General features: G+C 40.6%; 1 protein-coding gene and 1 long non-coding RNA gene across 17 annotated transcripts in view; both read right to left on the bottom strand.

Moving 5' to 3' along the window:
* Nucleotides 1-21,971, bottom strand: part of Fggy (FGGY carbohydrate kinase domain containing) — a 363,434-nt gene that overhangs the window by 129,449 nt on the left and 212,014 nt on the right. The gene's annotated exons all lie outside the window — the stretch shown is intronic.
* LOC143442409 (uncharacterized) lies at nt 11,277-15,404 on the bottom strand. Its single transcript, XR_013110581.1, has 3 exons — nt 15,245-15,404; nt 11,776-11,845; nt 11,277-11,408 (listed from the first exon to the last, which is right to left on the bottom strand). It is a non-coding gene; the product is annotated as an uncharacterized LOC143442409 (long non-coding RNA).

Genomic DNA, 21,971 nt, shown 5'->3' on the forward strand with positions numbered 1-21,971 from the left:
TCTCTGAGATGGGAAATACTCCAGCCACAGTGAGCACACATTAGCCAACACTCAGTTTTGCTTCTCCGTCTTTTCCCAGGGAAGTTTCATTCCATAATGATCATTCATACTCATGGTCTGAACAGACTGAGAAAATTTGTTTGGAGAATAAGTAAGAAAGTCTTTAGTCGTAGATGCCAAGGGTCCAACGTTTAGAATGGTTAGCCACCACTCACCGAGGCCAAATTGTCTCTTTTTGAGAACTCTGAACTCCGTCTGATGCAATAGAGCAGAGAGGTTCTAAAGCTTGTGCATGGTCAAGTAGCTAGTAAATGCCTGAGGTAGGATTTGAGCTAAGTCAGTGTGGACCTCAAACCCTTGGACATACACTTCATTTTCCCACAGGTGGCTTAGGAAAGATATGTATGCATTGCCTTAGAGAGGGTTTTTTTTTTTTTTCCTTCTTTCTTCTGTGATAAAACGCCTAACCAAAAACAACTTGGAAAAGAAAGGGTTTACTTCAGCTTAAAGGTCTCAATCAAAGCCCACCATAAAGGAAAGTAAGGACAGGAACCCGAGAGGCTGGTGCTGAAGCAGAGGCCATAGAGGATCACTACTTACTGTCTTGCTCTCTTATGGCTTGCTCATACTGCTTTTTTAGACCATCCAGGACTACATACCTAAGGATGGCACAACCCATGGTGATCTGGGCCCTCCCACATCAACCATCAATCAAGAAAATGCCCTATAAACTTTCCTACAGGACAACCCTGTGTAGTCATCCTACTTTCTCCAATAAGCTCTCATCTTAGATGACCCTAACCTGTGTCAATCTGACTTAAGTACCAGATGGCACATGCATCATTCCCTACCTCCCACCTTAGCCCCACAAGCTAAAGATGGTATTATGCTACTGTGGCAGGACTTCACTGAGAGACTGGCTCTGCTACTCACAAATGTCCAGTGGAGGCTTTATTTGGTTCAGTTTGGTCTTGGGAAATGGTTTGGGCTGATTGTGTTTGTGATCTCTCCTTGGGCATGACACATGCTTCTCATCAGACATTCCCAGTCAAGAAAGGAAACAAAGTGTACTTCCCATCACTTGCAAGCCTGTGTTCTCAGGGAAAAGAGCTACAGTTTGTTTTGAGGGAGGAGGGTGTACACTAGTGTATTTATGTGTCCCTTAATCCTTCACAGTACACATAAATATTTGAAAATATTTTCCTGAAAGTTCCTTCCATCCTGATTACTCTCTTGGCTTAGGGGTTGCTCTGTGAGGAGGGAGATTATTGCTCACACTAATGACAGTTGTCCATATAGAACACTAACTCCCAGTCCTAATGGTACTGCTGTCTACAACACAGCAACTCTGCCTGGGGACTTGGTACAGGCCTTACTCTGGTATAAATGATACAGTTCTCTGAGGAAGAATCAACCATTATCCCTATTATGCATATGGGTAAACTGAGGAAGAAAATGTTAAATAACATGTGTTCAACATTATAAAACAACCACAAAGTAGTCACCCCCAAACCTCTATAGCTGTGGTCCTCAATATTCCTAATGCTATTACCCTTTAATATAGTTCCTCATGTTGTGATAAGCCCTAGTCATAAAATTATTTTTGTTACTACTTTACAACCTTAATTTTGCTCCTCTTATGAATCATAATGTACACATTTTTGGAGGTAGAGATTTGCCAAAGGGGTTGTTGTAAGACACAGGTTGAAAACCACTGCTCTATAAGTTTTATACTTGCTTTTGACACATTAAGCTCTTGTTCCAACTTCACCATTGTCTCTTTGGATTCTTCATATACATATACCCTTCACATAAGGGTAGAAAATGAGGGCCATCCAAGCCAACAGATACACAAAGTATACAATACCCATTTGCCTTGAAAACTAGTATGTTAGGATATGTGCATATGTGAGTGTGTCTATGTATTTAAAATACAAATATATATATTTAACACACTCATTACTATTTAGATTAAGCTAGCCTGGAACATAAGATAGCCCAGTCTTACAGCCAGTGAGTAGACTATTGTAAATGTCAGGATACTCCTAATTTAGCCTCCCAAATACTGGCATTACAGCATGGACCACATGCTTGGGTCAAGTTAGAGAATCTTAATTTCCAAAAGACTTTTGATAAAATTTCCTTGATATGGTTGTAAATAGAAGAGAGAGCAAAAGTCATGACAAAGACTGATCGTGATTCTATTCCTTATTCTGCAACACTCTAGCCAAATTCTCTTCCTCAAATTAGACTTTCTGATGCCTGGTCTCCTTGATTTCAAAGTGGAAGGGCTAAGGTTAATTTCTAGAAGAATGGAGGATACTTGTAAACATTAAATTTTGTTACATAGACACATCTTTGTTAAAACCCAAAGCAATGTTAGTTTTCCTTGAACTGATGCCTGTATGATGGAACAGCAGGAAACAACCTGAAAGACCACCGCAAATGTGCTCTTTTAGTCAGTATTATTAATAACAATGCTGAAAAAGAGATGAGTGCAAAAACAGCATATTTTCAAAGGCTAGACCAGGAAGGTTTGCTGTTAGGGCATGTGTTCAAAACCAAGATCAAATGAACTCAGAGAGCTACAGCACAACAGCAAAATCCAATAGGTCATCAGTTGATATTTATTTAATGATATAGCTAGCTTTGGGGTGGTATTTATTTATTTAGAAGACTGGCAATATTTTCTTGCACAACCTAGTATAGGCACAAGGGTATTAATCTTAGTATCAGTGTTACCATTGAACTTAGACATTTGACAGATGCTTTGATCATGTGTGCTCTATATTAAATTACAAAATTCCAACTAAACCTTTGATTTATGCATACTACATTTCACACAACATTTAGGATAGTCTGAGAGAGGCATGATTCCATCTCTATAGCTAAGCTCATAAATGAAATCTAAGCTGAGCAGGTCAAACAACTACAAGAGAAGTCACTCCAGTATGCTTGTTAGAGACTCCCTATTTCCCTATCTCAAGACCATTCCCCTTGTTATAAGATGACTAGAGCAGAGACACTTTTCTCTTTGAGGTTTTCTAAGATTCCACAAAGTTGAGTCACTGCATCCCAGCTGGTGAAGCAGAACACTCCAGTGAGATATTTCAATAGGCTGTGCCCTCACATGGCCTGGAGTTTATGGGACTGTGTCAGTTTGTGTCTTGGGGTGTCTCCAAGTACCTACTTATTCTGTCACCCAACTAATTTGCTGCTAAGACTATTGGAAGTTCTTTTTTAAAAAAAAACTGTTAACTTTATAGGCTGTATTTAATAGCTACAATCTATAATCTCAGACATTAGCTGGGTAAGACTTCAGATACATACTGAGTTCAGACTGCAGTTTAAAACAGGAAAAGATGGGGAGAAATGGGCTTCAAAGTTATGTGGTATCCAAGTCTCTGTTCTCAAGAAACTTACAGTTTAGTGGGAGCTATAGGTTCAGGATGGGCTGGGCATGGAGAGCACTTGTGAGTATACATGTTTATATAGCCTCAAGTTTCCCCGTGTGTATATCAAATCAAACATACTGAACGTAATTACAACCTGAGATGCCCAAGGCACATGTGCAGACTCCTACAAGAATCAGAAATAACAGGCTGGGGTCAGAAGTCACATTCCAAGTGTTCCTGCCTCTAGTCATGTTTGCTCAAGCTAACTGTAAGCAAGGATGTCACAGGCCCAGTTTCATCTAAGGCTATGCGCCTATTGGCTGGGTTTCCTGAATGACAAAGCCCAGATGCTTGCTCACAACTCTTTGGGGGAGAGGTGACTGGCTGGGAGGAGGGAACTACTGCAGCTCCCTCTGTTCTTTCCCAGCCCATCACCCTGAGGCTGGTCTGGCCTAAGCCCCTGGCAGGACAGGAGGCAGGCTCCAGGCGCCAGCAGTCCTGGGAGGGAACAGAAGGCTTTGGTTGGACTGTTTGCTGCCAGGTTGGGATTTTTGGAGAGCAGCAACAGACCTGTGTGGGACTGGGTATTTCCATGGACTGTGATATCGTCTTACCCGAGGAAAAAACATTTATACATCTATTTCTGCCAACTCCCTGATGACTACTTAGCACACACACAAACACACACACAGACAGAGAAGGGGGGAGGAGGGAGGGAGGGAGGGAGGGAGGGAGGGAGAGAGAGAGAGAGAGAGAGAGAGAGAGAGAGAGAGAGAGAGAATGAGAATAAGAGCCTAGAGAAATGTTTATGAATAGAGGGAGGCTCTTGGTGTTCACCTCTTAGTTTGCCTTGCTTGGCTGAACACTGTAATGAGCTACTTATGTGCCTGTCTCTCCCAGGAACCAGTTAAGATAAAAGTAGTTTCTATCTTCAAGGCAGTGAACACGATAGAGCAATGTGAGCATGGGCTTAGGAAGCAGATAAACTATTCTAGACAGTTCTGACTAGGCCATTGGTTCACCATGTGATTCTGTGTTTTTCTGAGGCTTAGTTTCTTGATCCATAAATGCGAATAATCATCAACCAGAACCACAAAGACGCTGTGATACACTGACTGCTAAACAGCAGGTGGTTTAATTCTACTCCTTCTTGAGATACAGAAATCTTAGAGTTCTCACATGGCATCAGGGCCATTATTAGTCTGTCTCCTGAGGAAATCCCCTACACCTTTTATTACCTCCTTCTCCCTGGGCTCATCTACTCCAGTGAGTGCGGGGACAGTGTGTGTGCTGTAGAGTGCCACATGTTTATCTCAAACTCAGACCCTGCTCCCGAGTCTCTCACTAATTATGTGACTTGCATGTCCAGATGATTTATCCAAAAGAGAATCTGCTACCCTTTAGGTCTCTTCTTATTCTTGGTATTTCTCTAGATTCCAGTCTTAACGTATTTACTTTTCATCTGCCCACAACAGGTCATTCTGTTCTTCTGTCCACAAGCACAGTCTGTTCCCCACTGCTGCTGCTTTAGCGTCATCTCCTGTGTCTTGCTTGTTCTATTTCATCAGTGATTAAACTGATTTCCCTTCCTCGGTTATTTTTCTCCTCTCTGTCATCCTATCTACCCCTATTCAACCCAAAGTCTGTCTGTCCAGCAAATGACCTTTCTAAAACAAAAACCCAACTGTATTATTACTTAATATCGATCCCTGACAGATGATAAGACTTTCTGATTTGGCTTTTCCTTATTTGTCTGACTTAATCACAATATTATTCTTTCCTGATTCTCATCCCTGTCAGTTTTAAGCCTCTCATAGACCAAGCCCTAAATTTGTTGAATAACTTGAAGTTTCCCAAAGTGAGCAATCTTCTTTCTCATCTCTGACTCTTCATAATTTCCCCTCAGCCAAAAAAGCTATATATCTCCCTAAGAATTGGCTCAAGAACTTTGGAGATGGCTCAGAGATTAAGAACAATTCCTTCCCTTTTGTAGGACCCCAGTTTAGTTCCTAGGACACAGGTGGAGTGGCTCAAAATCACCTGTAAGTCCAGCTAGGAGAATCTGACACCCTCTTCTGTACTTGACCTGTACCTGTACTCTGGTGCTCATACCAAAATTCACATACAGATAATTAGAAATAAAGACTCGGGCTGGCTCAGCAATTAAGAGCACCGACTGCTCTTCCAGAGGTCTTGAGTTCAATTCACAGCAACTGCATTGTGGCTCACAACTGCATTGTGGCTCACAATTCAACGCCCTCTTCCGGTGTGACTGAAGACAGCTACAGTGTACTCATATACATAAAATAAAGAATTCTTTAAAAAAAAGACTCAGCTCAATATTATCACCTCTGGTGTACCATCTTTGAACACTGACTTCCTCTGTCATAAATCATGGAATGTTCTTGCCTGCATCTTGCCTTAACTCTGTATTTCTTATTTTGTAGGTTGTTATACCATACTGAGTGTATAATTGCACAAATCTACAAATACCTTATAAAATAGTGTATTAAACCACAGTGTAAATTAAATTGTTATACAAGTTCAGGACATGGCTCTTATTTTTATAACATGGCAATGCCATTGAAATTAAGAGCAATTGTAGATGATAAAGTTTGTCCAACTACTAAGGTACTATAATTGTCTAGATTACACAAGACTCTTAATAAATTGTAGACCACCAGGATAGGGTGCAGAAAACACTGTCCAGTAGCCTTATGAAACCTGGTTCATAAAGCTCAGGTTTGCCAAATTCTTTGTGTGGAAGGCTTAAAAGGACAATCCTCCTCCAATGAAGAGATTGCCCTTCCTAGGTACCCAATCTCTATTTTACTCTGAACATATATTTGAAGCATGTCTGAAGTGATCTCGTAGGCCCAGCAGTTTGAACATGCAAGAACGTGCTGAAAAGATCTGTCATCCAAGCAAACCGCCTTTGAATTTGGGATGGTGGGGGCAGGCCAATGTTGCCAGTAAAGCTGCTTGTGAAGCTGGAATCCTCAAGCGCTCAACTCCTCATTCTCTATCATTTCAAGACCCACATGTAATCACAGGAGAAATTGAATCCATGTGTTTCTCCATCACTTGCACTTCACACACCCAGAGCTGCATTACAAGATACAATGAACAGCCAACTTTGAAGCCATCCAAATGTTTACCCAACTCTCCTCTTGTATACAAATGCCTATCTGGCTCCCATGAGATGAAACTGGTTTTCAGCTTTGAAACCTCTGAGCTGTGACTCTAAAGAAACAAATTCTGTCCTGTATCTTTTCCATTAACCAAACAAACTGTGTGAGTAGACAGTTATGGATCTCTTCTGTAGATTTAGAAAGGACAGTCATGTAGGATAGAGCAGAAGAGTAGAGAGAACTAATGAAGAAGAGTTAGGCTGCTGTGTCTTTGCCAGATGGAGTCTTAGTTCTGCAGTTTCAATATCAAGGTGCACAGCCTCCTCCTTGTGAAATCCCCCAGTAGTGAGCATAAGACTAAAGGTACTGATTGCCAGGGGGTTTACAGATCAAGAGACTGATGCTCCTTTTATTGTAAGTTGACAATCAGGAGAAATAGCTGTCTAGTGCAGACTGTGGGTTAGAGAGAAAGCATGCCTGGGGCAGCCTCCCAGCTGGGACTGATGAGAAGATGGCAACAGAGGGAGATTACATGCCTATTCCCTAGCCACATGCATAGTCCGTTATTACAGCATGTTTCTGACATACATCTCCTTACTTGTGACTGCCAAACTGTGAATACTTTCAAATTGTGATGCTGGGTTTCCCTTGTACTTACATTTTTCTGATTCTAGTGTCTGACTTTAGACACAATCTCCTGGGTGTAACCATCCACTTAATTTGTTTTAAGATTTTGTTCTTAGGATCTTCATCTGAAATACAGGACTGCTCTTACAAATGTTCAAGGATGAAGTGTAGCATCCTTTAGTGCAGGGTACCTGTTTCATTTAGTGACTAGGGAACTGCAGGCTGTATTGCATCACTTACATGCTGTTCAAAGTATATCTCCTATTTATGACCTGGAATTCATGTGAGAGTTTAATTTAAAAAGCTAAGGCCTGGCATTACATAGAGAAAAATTCTCAAGTGAAGTTCAGTGGCAGCAGTGGTTTAAATGGGAGAGAGAACAGAACCACAGGCTGGCTTTGACATTACCTGATGATTCCTCACAGCAGTAAGGATAGGGAGACTTCACTCCATTAATAGCATATTCTGTAAAGAAAACCTTGGTCGATTTGTATCAAGGCAATTATATTTATATATAATTTATTATATATTTGTATATAAATATATATATATACACACATACATATATATGTGAGAGACAGGGTCTCACAAAGTAGCCTTGGCTAGCCTAGAACTCACTCTATAGGTCAGACTGATCTTGAGCTCAGGAAAATCAACCTGCCTCTCTGCCTTCCAAGTTATGGGATTAAATTCTTTAAATATTTTAAGCAAATTCAATAATAGCCTCTTACACTTACATAGAGCAATTTCCTTAATGAGAGTTGAGGGCTATACTTACCTGCGGGTATAAAGACAAACAATTAGAATGTAGTTAGAAATTATGCTGGTTTAGTAAAGTGGTGGCTGTAGGTTCTCCTCCAAGATCCATGACTTCACTACCACTGGTTAGTTGGCTAGGTTTCCAGTACCAGGCAATAGACAGATGATAGATGACAGACAGGCAGACCAACACAGACAGATGGATAGATATATGGAAAAATAGTTAAAAAGCAAATAATTAGATAAACAACAATTAATGAAAAACGAGGCCATGAGTCTGAAAAAGGGCCAGGAAAGGTATGTGGGAGTTACTGGAGGAAGAAAGGGGAAACTGATGTAAGTATATTATAGTGCTTTCCCAAATACATGAAAATATTAAAAAGTCACCATCTCTGTGCACAGGCACTAGCCATTGTCTTTTGGACATATCCTCCCAAACAACTCACTGTTTCAGGTATGGTTGAGAGATGTTCAGGACATCCATGTAAATCTAGACATGAAGAAATCTGCTCTGTAGAACATTTCCTCCAGTTTTGGCTTAACATAAAAAGGGCAAGGTCAATGGCAAGGCAAAGAGAACTAAAAGCTAGGTAGATGTGGTAGCTCCCTTTGTGACTGCAAAGGTTTTATAAAGAAAAGCATTTGCCAAGCACAGCTGGGATTCCAGAGCGAGGCTCATGTACTTCTTTAAAAAGAGACTAAGGAATGGCGGTGCTGGTGGGCTAGCATGAAGCCAGGAGGAAATGGCAGGTAGAGAAGACAGTACGAAATGCCCTATTCCTTGAGTGCCCAGGGACAGTACAGACGTGATAGATGTACAGAAGTGATCCCAGCCCTCCTCTCTGTCAGCACTACGGTAGGCCCTTGAATCTACCATACATCAGTCCTGGGTGACCTGAAATCCCCAGAAGGAACAGGTGCCCAGGTCTCTCATCTTCAGCTGCCCAGTTTCACATATTTGCCCCTAGCCTTAAGATCCAGGTAAGCCTGAGTCCGTTATACTCAGTTTTGATGAAGAAGGAAAGATTAATAGGTTCAGAGCGTTAACTCTCAAGTTCCAACTTAATGTGTGTCACAACTAAGACCAAACCAGGATTTAACCATATCTGACTCTAGCACATTCTCTTCTGAAACAATTTGATTTAAACAACAACAAAAAAAAAGTTGCAAAAAAAGAGTTAGAGACTCTTCCAGGTCAGCTCTTATGGGACAAGAATAGATATGCACCTCGTCCATTTAATAAAGTCGTGGGATATCCTATATCAGGATGTGGAGTGGGGGAATAATCAAACAATCCCTGTTTTCTCCTCCCTCTTTTCTATAGGCAAACAGCAGTGCTCTGAGGTTAAGTTGAAAGAAAAACTGTTTTATATTTAAATGAGATCATATGAAAGAGAGATGGTTTGTAACAGTGAATCAGGAAGGAAGACAAGCTCAAAGGAGAAAGGATATTGAGGGAAAGTTGATTTTGGGGTGCTTAACCCCTGTCTGTGAGCTAAAAAAACCCTACTAATATATAAGGTATGCAAACACTGTAGGACAATCAAAAACAAATGAAAGGCTAGCTACAGAGTAACAGGATTCAGCTGTGGGCAATGGCCAGGAGGCAGCTTTTGTTATGAGTAGATCATCTGGATGGGAAGCAGGCCTGATTTCAACCCTTGGAGTAGATCTTTCGGGGTATGAGAACGTACTTGGGCCCATCTGGACTTCCTTAGGAGAAAAGAGAAGGGACGAAAACAACTGTCAGTAAAATATATGGCATGATATGGCGCAGCCTCTGAGGGTGGCTTCAATGGAGACTGCACTGCACGCTATTAATTTGTATTCAGTTTGCAAACCAAAGAGAATGATAATTGCCCTTAGTTTTTGTTTTAAATAACAAAGCCCAACAAATGCACACATTGGGCGTGGACAGAGAGAGAGAGAGAGAGAGAGAGAGAGAGAGAGAGACTATTTGCCAAGCAGTTACTACACTCCAATGCATTTTTATTGGTGATCTTGGTGGTCCTGGCATTTCCTAGTTTACTGACAAGAAAGCATGGCTCTTGGAGTTCAATGCCTTCCCATGCCGCAAAGATGTTATGTGGCAAGATGCAGATCTGATCTGGACCTTCACGTCTTCCTGTTGTACGGGGCCACCTCTGAGCAAGTTAGCACCTATGGAGTCAAACAGCATCTGGGGCTCCAGGGAACTAGCTGTTCTCCTCCTAGATTTTTATCGTTTCCAGGGAAGTAGGTTTCCATGGAAGGGTTATGGACTGCATGGGTAAGGCCCTGTCAGAAAACCTCTGACTGAGTTAAGGTCACTCACTTCAAGAGTCTCTAGACTTTCCTCTCTACACTCACTAGGTGGTACAGATAAGGAACTGGCTTGGCTTTCAGGCTTGTCAATTCCAGAGAACCCATGTTCTCTGCATGTGATATAGGCTGGTTTGCCATTGGGCAGACAATTTGAGAACCTGGCTCTCACCTTAGAGACAAATGCTAGGAGCAGAAACTATTTTCTACTTTCCTATTTGACTAATAGGATGGTAAAGTGACCAAGTATGAAGCCCTGGCAGGACAGACCAGCCTTCCATGTGCAGAACTCAGGATGAGGTCTGGATGTTGAGACTGTGCCCTTAGCCCATAGTTCAGAAGAGGACCATCTTGGTCCCCTGTGACTAACAGCTTTGTGTAGCAAGTGATTAGCCTGGCAGCTCCTCTATTTTCCTGCCACAGTGTTGAAAAAACTATAAGCAGGTTAAAATAGAAAGCCACTATGTGCTGTCCTTTTTCATCTCCTCTTCAGACTTCAGGACAGTTTGGCCTTGCCATGTGCTTAGTATATGATTCTCTGTATCCTTTATTATGTTACTAGGGAATATTTAATCCACATTTCTGTCTGAGTTCAAAGTACAGACTAGTCTCATTAATCCTTGTAAGATGCAAAGATGTCTCTCTGAGCAAGGAAGCAGATGAAAATGGAAGTAGATTTGGGTGGAAAAAATCTGGGTCTCATTTCTTATGCTGGACCACAAACACTGCTCAGTTTTCAATTTGTGTCTCTAATGGGTTGATGTAAGAAGATAACTGATGTTTACACTCAAGGCATTTGTATTAATTGATGCTCCCTACTCACCCCAGGAGACTTTACATAACAGCTGCCTCCTAGGGTTTCAGGGCCATTAACTGAGATCTTTTATGCAAAGCAACTGTCTTGGTTTCTGAAAGATCAGAACAGTTGCCTGATAAGAGGCAAGGAAGTACCAGAAGAACCCAGAGCCTGTTGAAAATCAATTCCGCCTAGAACTGGGGCCCTCAGTAAGTATTCCACTGAGTACTTGAGTACCTTTCAGACTTGGGGGAGACAGGTGAAAAACTTACTGGCCTTACTAACTTCACAGAGGAGCTGGGATGTTTGATAGTCAATCCCCAAATGGCAAGACATTCTGGGAAGAACAACAGCAGTCCAAGTTCCTAGGACAAAGCTGCATACGACACCATATTCTGCCTGCAATACATGCAAAATTAAAAAACAAACAAACAAACAAACAAAAAACCTCACTATGTAGTCACCAGATTCTGTGTCTGGGTCATCAGCAATGGAGCAGGAGATATGTAAACTGATGTCACGCCTGAGAACAAAGGGACAGGCAGAAGGAAGGCTCTGAAGACTCTGGAATAGTACTGAAACTAGTGTGAGTTTTATTTTTGTTTGTTTTTGAATGGAGAAATAATCACTATTCTCATTTTGGCTACTTTATAGTTAACTGTCTATAAGATTATAGCTGATGGTTCATCTAGTCTGTATACAGCATGGCCATTGGTTTTTCTGCCTGACAGTTTTGGGGGTCATGGGCTATGTAAGTGTCACTCACAGAGCTCTTTCTTGGTCCACTGGAGCTTCTGAGCAGCTTCACAGTGTGCCAGCATGTGTCCTTTCTTCTCCTGATGAGTTAAAACAAAAGACACTGGGTCTGAAATAAATTTCTGCAGAAACTCCCCCACTGCCTTACTTTATTCTGAGCATCATTTTTCTCAAACCTACCTTTTTTCCATCACCTTTTAAATAAGTATTTTATTATTATTACTATTGTTATTATTACTATTATTAATATTAATATTAATATTAATATTAATATTAATGTGTGTGTGTGTGTGTGTGTGTGTGTGTGTTGTATAGGTGCCTGTGGAGGCCATAAGAGTATGTTGGATCCTCTGGAGCAAGTGTTAATGAGCAGTTTCAATTTGCCAGACTTGGGTGCTGGGTCCCCCTGAAAACAGCAAGTGCTCTTAACTTGAGGCATCTATCCAGGTTCTTCTCCATCATCCTTTGCCATGGATTGAATGTACCAAATCTGCTGGTTTGACACTGGCTTTTAATTTATCCAACGAACTCGAGTACAAAGCCAACTTTTAAATGGCTAACCTTAGACACTTCAAAGGGGAAAGGGCCATGGCCAGTGCTTTAAACCTGGCCAGTGCCCAGATTCAGTTTTCATTGGCCAAACCTTTCATCTCTTACCTTACTCATGGCATATCTCATCTTGGGGACTTCATCTGAATTTAAACTCTCCTTGATCCCCTTGGGAAGACGTGCTTTATCCAGCAGTCTCTCTGCTCTGAAGATCTTGGTGAAAATGGCCATGAAAGCACCAGCCAGACCACCACCGTGGAGGAGGGCTATGTGTATGAGGCCAACACTAAGGAAGGTCTTCCACTGTGGAAATGTCCTACATGAAATGTGTCACCATCGAGCATCCTCATCCCAGCCTCCTAGCTACTCCTTGGGCTTTCTATGATTCAGCAGTTTCTAAACAGCTCTTGAGACACCTCCAGGAAGTAGGCAAGAACGTTTTTTAGAAGAAAAGATGTACAATCTATAAAGTAAAATGAATCACCAAAGTTCAAAAATAAAGGCCTTCTTTTTATTCATTGGGCCACTAGGGTTTCTGTTGCCCCAATATTGAAAAAACAATGTATATGATATGATTGAGGTCAGAAACATGCATACCATTTACCAAAACCATCACCCATTAGTCTTTTATAGACTTCGGCCCCAGACAGTGCTTCACTCATTTAGTTAGCAGCTTTGTCCTCAGTGATAATAAACAGATACTATGGGATCCTTACAGTAGAGAGGAGGACCCTCCATAGTCTACCCAGACCCTCCTACCTCCTTACATTGGCCTGAGATTAGCTCCTGAACATCACAGTTGCCAGTATGAATTATAGAACGGCATTACAGAATGGCAAGATGGTTTTGGATCCTCCAGCATGGACAGCTATCAAGATAATTCATATATTCATCCATTGCTTATCTCTCTGCAAATCTGGTATTTCATTCAGAATTCACAGAGTTTCAAGAGTGCCAATTTTGTGTTAGGGGCTAGATAAGGGGCAAATGACACATGAATTTATTCTGTTGCCCCAAATAATATATTTTGTTGCCCCAAATAAGAAGAGTACTGGGTATGATCCCTTTTAAGTTTTTTCTGCAACTCTATTCTGACAGCTCATCAAGTAAATGGCCAACATTACACACAGCAAAACTCCTTCTGTTGCAACAAAGTTAGCTGCTGACCATAATTCATGTTCATTTAAGTGATAACAAAGAAGAAGGAACAGAGTTTAGCTTGTAGTGCTGGGTTCAGAGACAGGTCTGCTACTCACTGTATAACAGGGCAACTCACTCTTTCTCAACACTAAGTTGAGATAACAATGTTTATTCAAGTCAATATAACAATAAGTACAAATATTTCAAAACCCCTTACACCATGGTAATTCTTCAAGTATTCATTTGCTGTATTAGCTGAACAGGGCAGAGCATGGCTCTACGCTCACAACTTTCCAGAGCAGAAATGGAGAGAAAATAAAGTGTGTGTGATAAGAGTTGAAGATAGTAAGCATGCCAGATGTTTCTGCGCTGGCTTGGACTTCTGTAGATTAGCGACTTTAATTTTCCAGGAAATAGGAAAACACTGAATGTTTCTCGGCTAAGGAAGGATATAATTGGAGCTATGACTGAGAAGACCTCATTGATTATTGTGATGAGAATAACCTATCAGTGTCCAGGAAGAAAAAAGGGAACTGAGTCAAGAGATGTTAAAGCATATTGTAGGATTTTGTTTCTCTCTGTCCACCCCTCACCCCTTTTTTTTTTTTTTTTGACACAGGACTAACCTGAAACTCACAATCCCTCAACCTCCAAACTGTTGGGATTACAAGACTTGTACCACCAACCACATCCAGCCTTATGCTGTAGCATTATGGGATGAAGTGGAGAATGAGACCTCTCAGTACAGGAGTAGAGAAGGAGATGAGGCAGAGCCTTGTATGTGCATCATCCGTGGAAGCAACTGTATGGTGGTGGACATGCAGAGAAGCCTAGCTTTCTCTATCTCCTCTGTTTCCTGTCACATTTGATTCTTCAACTCCTTTTGACATTTCCAGGGTGAAATCTCAGATGGATCAGTAGCATTCCCTCTATAGTCAGAAATCAAAGTCTGAAAGGTGGCTTGGGGAAGATAAATGCACTTGATGTTATGCTCAAAGACCTGAGATTGATCCCTGGAACCCACATGAAGGGAGAACGAGAACTAACTCTACAAAGTTGTCCGTTATTCTCTACACATGCACCACAGGCCCCATTATAACACAAACACACACACACACACACACACACACACCACCACCACCACCACCACCACCACCACCACCACCACCAAGAACAACAACAACAATAATAAAAAAGTAAACAACTTAAAGTCCTCCTTGGGGCACCTTCAGATATTGTATGCACAAACCACAGCAACAGTCCAAATTCCCATGTTGCCTAGTGGAAACTTCCTCTGTTTGTAGCCAAAGCCACTTCTAGGTTTAGACGCGAGAACTGTAGAAAGAGGCTTCTATCATACCTCACTCTGCTCTGGCTGTGACTGAGTTTTTCACATGGGACAGATTCTAAGAAAGTTATTAGAGGGTAATGTGTCTGTGATCTGGTTTCAACCCATCTCAGGGCATAGTGCAAAACTGACTCTAGGGAATGTGCTTCTGAAGCGTCCTTGCATGGGGGGCTCCCTAACCATGGAGGATCTTCTGGTGGCTCAGCTCCATTTTGGGGTTGGTTCCTGTCCTTCAGTGGATCTTTATATTGGGTCCCCTTTAAGAGCTAGACACACTAGTTTTTCTTATCTTCTGTGAGTATGTACCTTATTTGCACTTTCTGTTTTACTATCCCAGACACAGCAGCTAGTCTTGTCCTCTTTACGTAGGTAACACACAACCTTTGTCATTTTCACCTCCATTTTACATGCCCAGAGTTCCTTAAGAGAAACTTCTCAATACCTCAGCCAATTTTGCATGTGAGATCTGGTCTCTGGGCCTTTAAAATCCTCTCATGTAGAAAGATCACTATGGCGCCTTGTTACACGTAGGTGGAGTAGACTATCCATGGTGGACAGAAGGCAGATGAAGTTCTAAGAACCACTCTGAGTTAATCTCCCCTCTTCTCTATGAAGAAAATTCCAAGTTAGCAAACATTCTAACATTGGGTATTGTAACAGAAATATGACATGAAATGACATTTGAAAAGAGAGGCATATACACAAATTAGAGCCAGCAGAAAGAACCAGAAACTATTAGAGTATTTTTGCACTGCCTGCTTTATGGTAACTAGTCTTCTTCAGCTATTTTCCCAGAAGTATATCTGTAAGCATAATTCCTTGGGCATCCATATCTGTCTTTAGGAAAGTAAATTTAAATTTTCTACTATATTCAACCCCTTTTCAACTAATACCAGAATCTAGGGCCTTCTCATCCCATAATAGACAATCATTTATGAGCAAAAAGTCTTAATTCAGAATAATCAGTTTTAATGCTTCAGGACAACATATATAAATTAAGACTACAGCATGAGATGAATGGTCAAGTTTAATGAAATAAGCAATTATTCCATTAAAGAGAATATTTATTTCTTCCTTTATTAAATCATCTTTAACCAGCTGGCTTCAGTTCAGACAGAGTTCAGCATCTTTAGTAGCTAAGTTTAATAGCTGGCAGCGAAGCTCTGCATGATTGACTCATTCATTCATCCCTTCATATGTCACATGACTCGGTGGCCATGCCAGATGTTGGACAGAGGTATTAACAGTATCGTGATTGGCTCAACTTGATAAATAAGAGACTAGAAAAAAGCTTGATTTTGGTTCACTTTGCAAAAAGAATTTCCTAGGTTTCAACATGTAAGTATCAAGTGTCTCTTCTCCATTTATTTAATATATACCAAATGCCTAGTTAAAGCCCAAGTTCTGGGCTGCCCATTGGGTATGAAAGAGTATCAACAGTCCTTTTCCTAGAAAGATTGACTTCCTTAATACATCTCTGAAGCAACAGAATGCTGCTTTCCAGAAGAATCTCCAATGCAGTTTAAGCATAGCTTACTGATCTTCTGCTCTAAGCACTATAGAAATCATCTCGATTCATAAATGATATACCTATCTTTACATCATGTCTATATCACGGGGGAAATTTTAAGTATGTCTTAGATGAGAATATTTTTATTAACAAAATAGATCAACATAATACCAGAGGGTATGGCAAACACAATTAGACAAAAGTCCACGGGAAGAAATGCAGGGCTAGAGTGGTGGTTGAGCTATCAAGAATACCTGCTGCACTTGTAGAGGAACTCAAGTTTGGACCCATCACCCATGGCCAGTAGCTCACAAACTCAACTCCAAGTGACCTAATGCCCTCTCTGGATTCTGAATGCACCTGCATACATGTGGTATACACTGACACAGTCACACACACACACAAACAAACACACACACACACACACAAACACACACACACAAATTTAAAGGAAGTGACAAAATTTATGAGTCTAAACAATTTATACTGTTGTCTTGACCTTGACTGCATCTTTCCTAATCCGCATAGCATAGAAAATATTGCCTCACCAAATATTTCACAGAGCATCTGCCACTCAAGTTAACCTGTAACTATTAGCTAAAAGTGGGGTGGGAGGAAGACTGGTAAATGTGGAGATGGTTCTTAAAATGGGCAGATAATTCTGAACAAATGGGGAGGGGCATTTTAAACATTGCCATCACTGACCTTTGTCAAGGAACTGATGGGCAAAAGAGCAGGTGATGGCCACAGAAGCCAAGTGACATATGACATATGTCACAGTGACACAGTGACAAGCCAAGGAACACATCAGCCACCAACACTGAACAAGGGAGGAGACCTAGCAAGGGTGCACAGCCCTTCGGATATTTGATTTCTGCAGAGTAAAACTGAGTTTGGATTTGTATTCTGCAAAACCACTAAAGTCAGTCTCTCTCTCTCTCTGTCTCTGTCTCTCTGTCTCTGTCTCTGTCTCTGTCTCTCTCACTCTCTTTCTCTCTCTCTCTCACTTTCTCTCTCTCTCTCTCTCTCTCTCTCTCTCTCTCTCTCTCTCTCCCTCCCTCTCTCTCTCTCCCCCCTTCTGTGTATGTGTGTGTGTGAGCATGCATGCATACATACATCTATACATTTAATTTAGGCCACTAAGTTTGTGACAATTTTTTATAGTAACAACCTCAGCTTTCAGTCTCTTAGCATCAGAGGAAAAATATAATCAGTTTCATAACAATTCTTATTAGGAAAAACAAACAACAAACAAAAAAAAAACAAAAAAAAAACTTGATTTGTTCAAATTATACAACTTATTCTATACAGTAAATTCTAAAGCAAATTCTCATGTGGAATTTTGAATGGGGTACAATAAGTGACACATCAACTTATCAGGATACAATAAACATAGGCCTGGTTTTCACATGGCTTCCTCATCCCTACCCACTTCTGTTTTACTCCACCTTCGTCCCTACATTCTTTCATTTTTGCATTTTAAAAACATTTTATTCTACAGTGAGTGTACACTTAATAGCAAATGGGTAAAAATCTGCAAGGGATTTCTGTATGTTCTTCATCCGGATATTCCCAGTGTAAAGCATGTTGTCCTTAGTATACAAGAATGCACGGGCATGTTAGCACACAGACATGTACACATATACTAGTAAATATATATGTATACTATATTATATAGTTTTTTCTGGGTTATTTGAGAGTGAGTTGCAGGTATAAGGCTTATTATTATATGAATATTAAGTGTAGAGTTTATAAACACAAGATGTTGTTGCATATAAACACACACAGTTATCTGGTCAGGAATTAAGCTTTAACGTAATTCTATGACCTAATATACAAACCTTTTTAAAATCATATTAATTATCCTACTGAATGTCCCTTATCAATTGTAGCCATAAAGAACAAAGAACTGCCTATGGTTTAGGGTGCAGTGACACAGCCCGGCTCTTCTGTTGCTTCTTTGGTAGCCATCACTCTAGACCTCTTTTTAAATCTCTCTTAATCTTTTCAGACCCTGGTATTTTCATAGCAATAAGGCAGATTAGTTTTCTTAATGGCTCTGTCATTTGGGCTTCTGACATTTCCTCTTTGTTACACTCAGGTTAGGCATTGGGGCAGGATGATGACCAAAGTAGAATTGTGTCTGCATGGCTGCTTTTGTGGGAGGGTCTTTGTTAAGAGCCAAGGGCCAAACTTGTAAAATTTCTGACATAAAAACATATTAGATCATGTTATGAGAAAAATCTGTCTCTCGTAAGTTCTGCCTTTCTAAGCCAGGTACTCCAGTGCCCTCTTTCATTTCTGCTTTCATCAGGAGGGTGGGCTGATGTAGCAACGGAGCCTCTACTACATCTGCTCTCTAACCAAGCTGCATCTACTGTATCCACTCTCTACTCAAGTGACCTCTCCTACATCTGCTCTTTGACTAAGCTGCCTCTACTGCATCTGCTCTCTAACCACATTGATTTTGCTGCCCCTAAGCACTACTAGTAGGAGCTAAACATCTTTCAAGTGTCTCACCACAACCTCAGATGAACTACCTTGACATCCTCTCATCCCAACTTCCAATATTCTCTACTTGGCCTCCTAGCATCCAATCAGGTATCTCTTCAATATGTACAGCAAACTGCAGCTACTTAGATGCTTGGTAAACCCAGCCATCATCTGCTGTGCTTAAAGTCTTTACATGGCTGACCACAAGCCTTAACAGGATGCTCACAGTCCCACCTCTTTCTGCTCCATTGCTTCTCCAGCTTGTTCAATTCACCTTTCCCTCCAGCCCCACACCAATGCTACCAATATTCCAGACATCTGCTGCTGCACTCTATTTTCCTCTCCATTGTTGGCTAGTGCCACATGCATACTCTTCCCATCCCCACTGAACTATGCTTAGTCACTTTTCAGTCCAAAAACTGAAGCACCCCTGCCTCTCCATAGTACCTCAAATAAGGTATACCACTCTAGGCCATATGGTGGGTTCTTTCATGGTGGTTCCATCACACATATCACTCATAGAAGAGGAGATAAAAATTATAAATATCTTATAAAATGGTAAGTGCTTATGTGTCCTCCACCAACAAATGGCAGGACTTATAGACCACTCTTGAAAGCATTTATCTTCTTCACAGCCAGAACCTTCAACAAATATAATTCACTAAGATTTTAAGATCTGTGGCAATTATTCCAGTACAAATTCCTACGTTGTATCATTTGTTTTTACTTCTTTTAGAATTTCCATGGATGCAATACTTCTGTACCTATTTCTTTGATTTCTTCTTTGCATTACTTTATGATTATTGCATTTATCCACTATATGTAATGCAGTCTATTCATTAAACATGTAAATAAGCATATCAATATAATAGTTTAGTAATATATTCTACTAGTGAAAAATCCAAAACAGGGGGTATTATGATATATGATGTATAAAGCAAAGCTTTGTGTCTATTGTTACACAAGTGTGTTAGTTTCCCGGGATTTTATCTAGGCATGAAATTGGTAGAGTGTTGGACACATGCATACTTAAATGTTCTTTGACATGATTATGCAATTTATACTTCCTCCCCATCTCTTCCATTGAATTACAACAGACTCAAGGTCTACTTCTACTCTTCCTTATGTCCCATGCCTGGTAGGTGCTGAATAAGGAAGATATTCTGGAACTAAGGCATTCTGTATTGAACACAGGCCTGCCAAACTAATAACAAACCTATGGGTTTTTCCTACCACATTTTCCTTATCTACAAAAGAATGATGATCAGTTGTATGGTATTAATTACTTCCCAGTATAATAGGAGTGATCTAATGTACATCGAGGTAACAACAACAAAAAAAGTATGTGAATTGTTACCACTGTTTCTCCACTTTGCACCTGGACCAGAGGTCCCAGGATGGGGCATGTGAAAGAGGCTTATCAACAGGAAATGCCCCATGCATTTATGTGGATTAATATAACTTTGTGGAGGGAAGTAGGGTTTCAAATATCACTGCAAGGAAAACAAGGGAGACCAGTTAATGGTATTGAGTCCATACTGCACCTGTGTCCCTAAACTGTTCACTAACACAAACGAAGCTTGTTGAAGTCCTGATCAAAACAAGCATTTTTAAGTGCTCTTTATCCTGCGACATGGTCTAACTGTGCTCAAGCTCAAAGAAGTGCTAGGCAAAAAGCTGGATTAACCACTGTGCTCAGTCTGCACTGTGGATTCAAAAGTAAAGGCCAGCTTCTTATTTACATGGAAAGATCTTAGGCTTTTGTGGTTTCCTGTTGTGCCCTGGTGCATCTGCACTTTGGTTTCTGGGTTTGTCTTTAGAGACATACAAACAGTCTCTCTCACTATTCAAGAGAACATAAAAATTCCACAGTCTCTAATTGCTAGCAGATTTTACCAGATACTCTGTCATGGCTCCTCAGAACAGCTGGACCTAAGCCTACCAAAGGACATCTTTGAAAGGATAGAGATTTGAGAGACCCCTGTAGAGTGCCCCACACCAATTAGGGATGGGTTCTCCAGCTTGACATTATTCATGTTTTATTAATTTTTTATTCATTTACTTCACTCTTAAGATCATTTAGCATACATCTAGGCTCTTGTCTATATAAAATATCCTTTGCTAGGGACTAAAAAATGGCTGTGGAAAGATACAGTTGTCCTCTGCTGACATTTGTTGCAGGCATTTTTCAATCCCCCATTAAAACAGCCTGTGTCCACATTACAATTATAGATTCTGTGGCTCATGGCATGGCTCCCTGGTAGAGCACATGCTTACCATACACAGCTCTGGGTATTAGCCTGGCACTAATAAGTAAATAAATAAAATAAAGTCAAATGAAATGACAGACACTTATCTACTGCTTTCCAGAAGACCTTACTAAATCAGTCCTCCTGGGCAGGGCTGGAGTTTCTCAGGTCTGTTTTGTGCATATTAGCTGAGCTGCACTGGCTTAGAGCTCAATGGAAAACTTAGAAAGGATAACAATTAATGACATGTAACCTGGAGTCCCTTCTATAACAAATCAGACTCTAACCAGCTATAGGACACTTGAAATCTGAGCAACTGAGGATTTCATGAAAACAGCTGAGGGGTTGCGTACATGGGCACCCAAGTTATTACCCTTTTGCTTATTAGCTGTGGTACATTGAGTAAAGCATTCAGTTCTTTTGAGCTTTCTTTGGAAAGAAGAAAGAAATAAAAGAAAAGAAAGCATCACCTGCCCTGACTGCCTTCCTGCATTCTGGGCAATGAATTCCTTAAATACTTCACACACTGAAAAGCACCTAGAAAAGAAAATCTTATTTTTATTCTTTTTTTATTCTTATTTTATTTCTTTCTAAGAGAAAACTCCATTAATAAAAACTCAACAACCATGAACAAGTCCTCTGTCCATCACTGGGGCTTTGCTCATGGGGTCCGCTTTATCTCTATGGATTATGTGGTTCCTTTTAGGTTCTGGCAGATTTTTAAGAGCATGCCAAACAGCTCAAACTGGTCCCAGGGGCAATCATAAGATATTCATCAAGGACCAGGGTGTCTTACAAAGAATGTATGCACAAGTTTCTATGATGTCACTTCCATCATATATTACACAGGAAATGTAATCTATTTAATACTTTATGTGAACCCCATTTTAAGACTTTTAACTTCTGTTTAATTTGAA

This window comes from Arvicanthis niloticus, chromosome 5 (genome assembly GCF_011762505.2).
Source record: "Arvicanthis niloticus isolate mArvNil1 chromosome 5, mArvNil1.pat.X, whole genome shotgun sequence".
Taxonomy (NCBI): Eukaryota; Metazoa; Chordata; class Mammalia; order Rodentia; family Muridae; genus Arvicanthis; species Arvicanthis niloticus.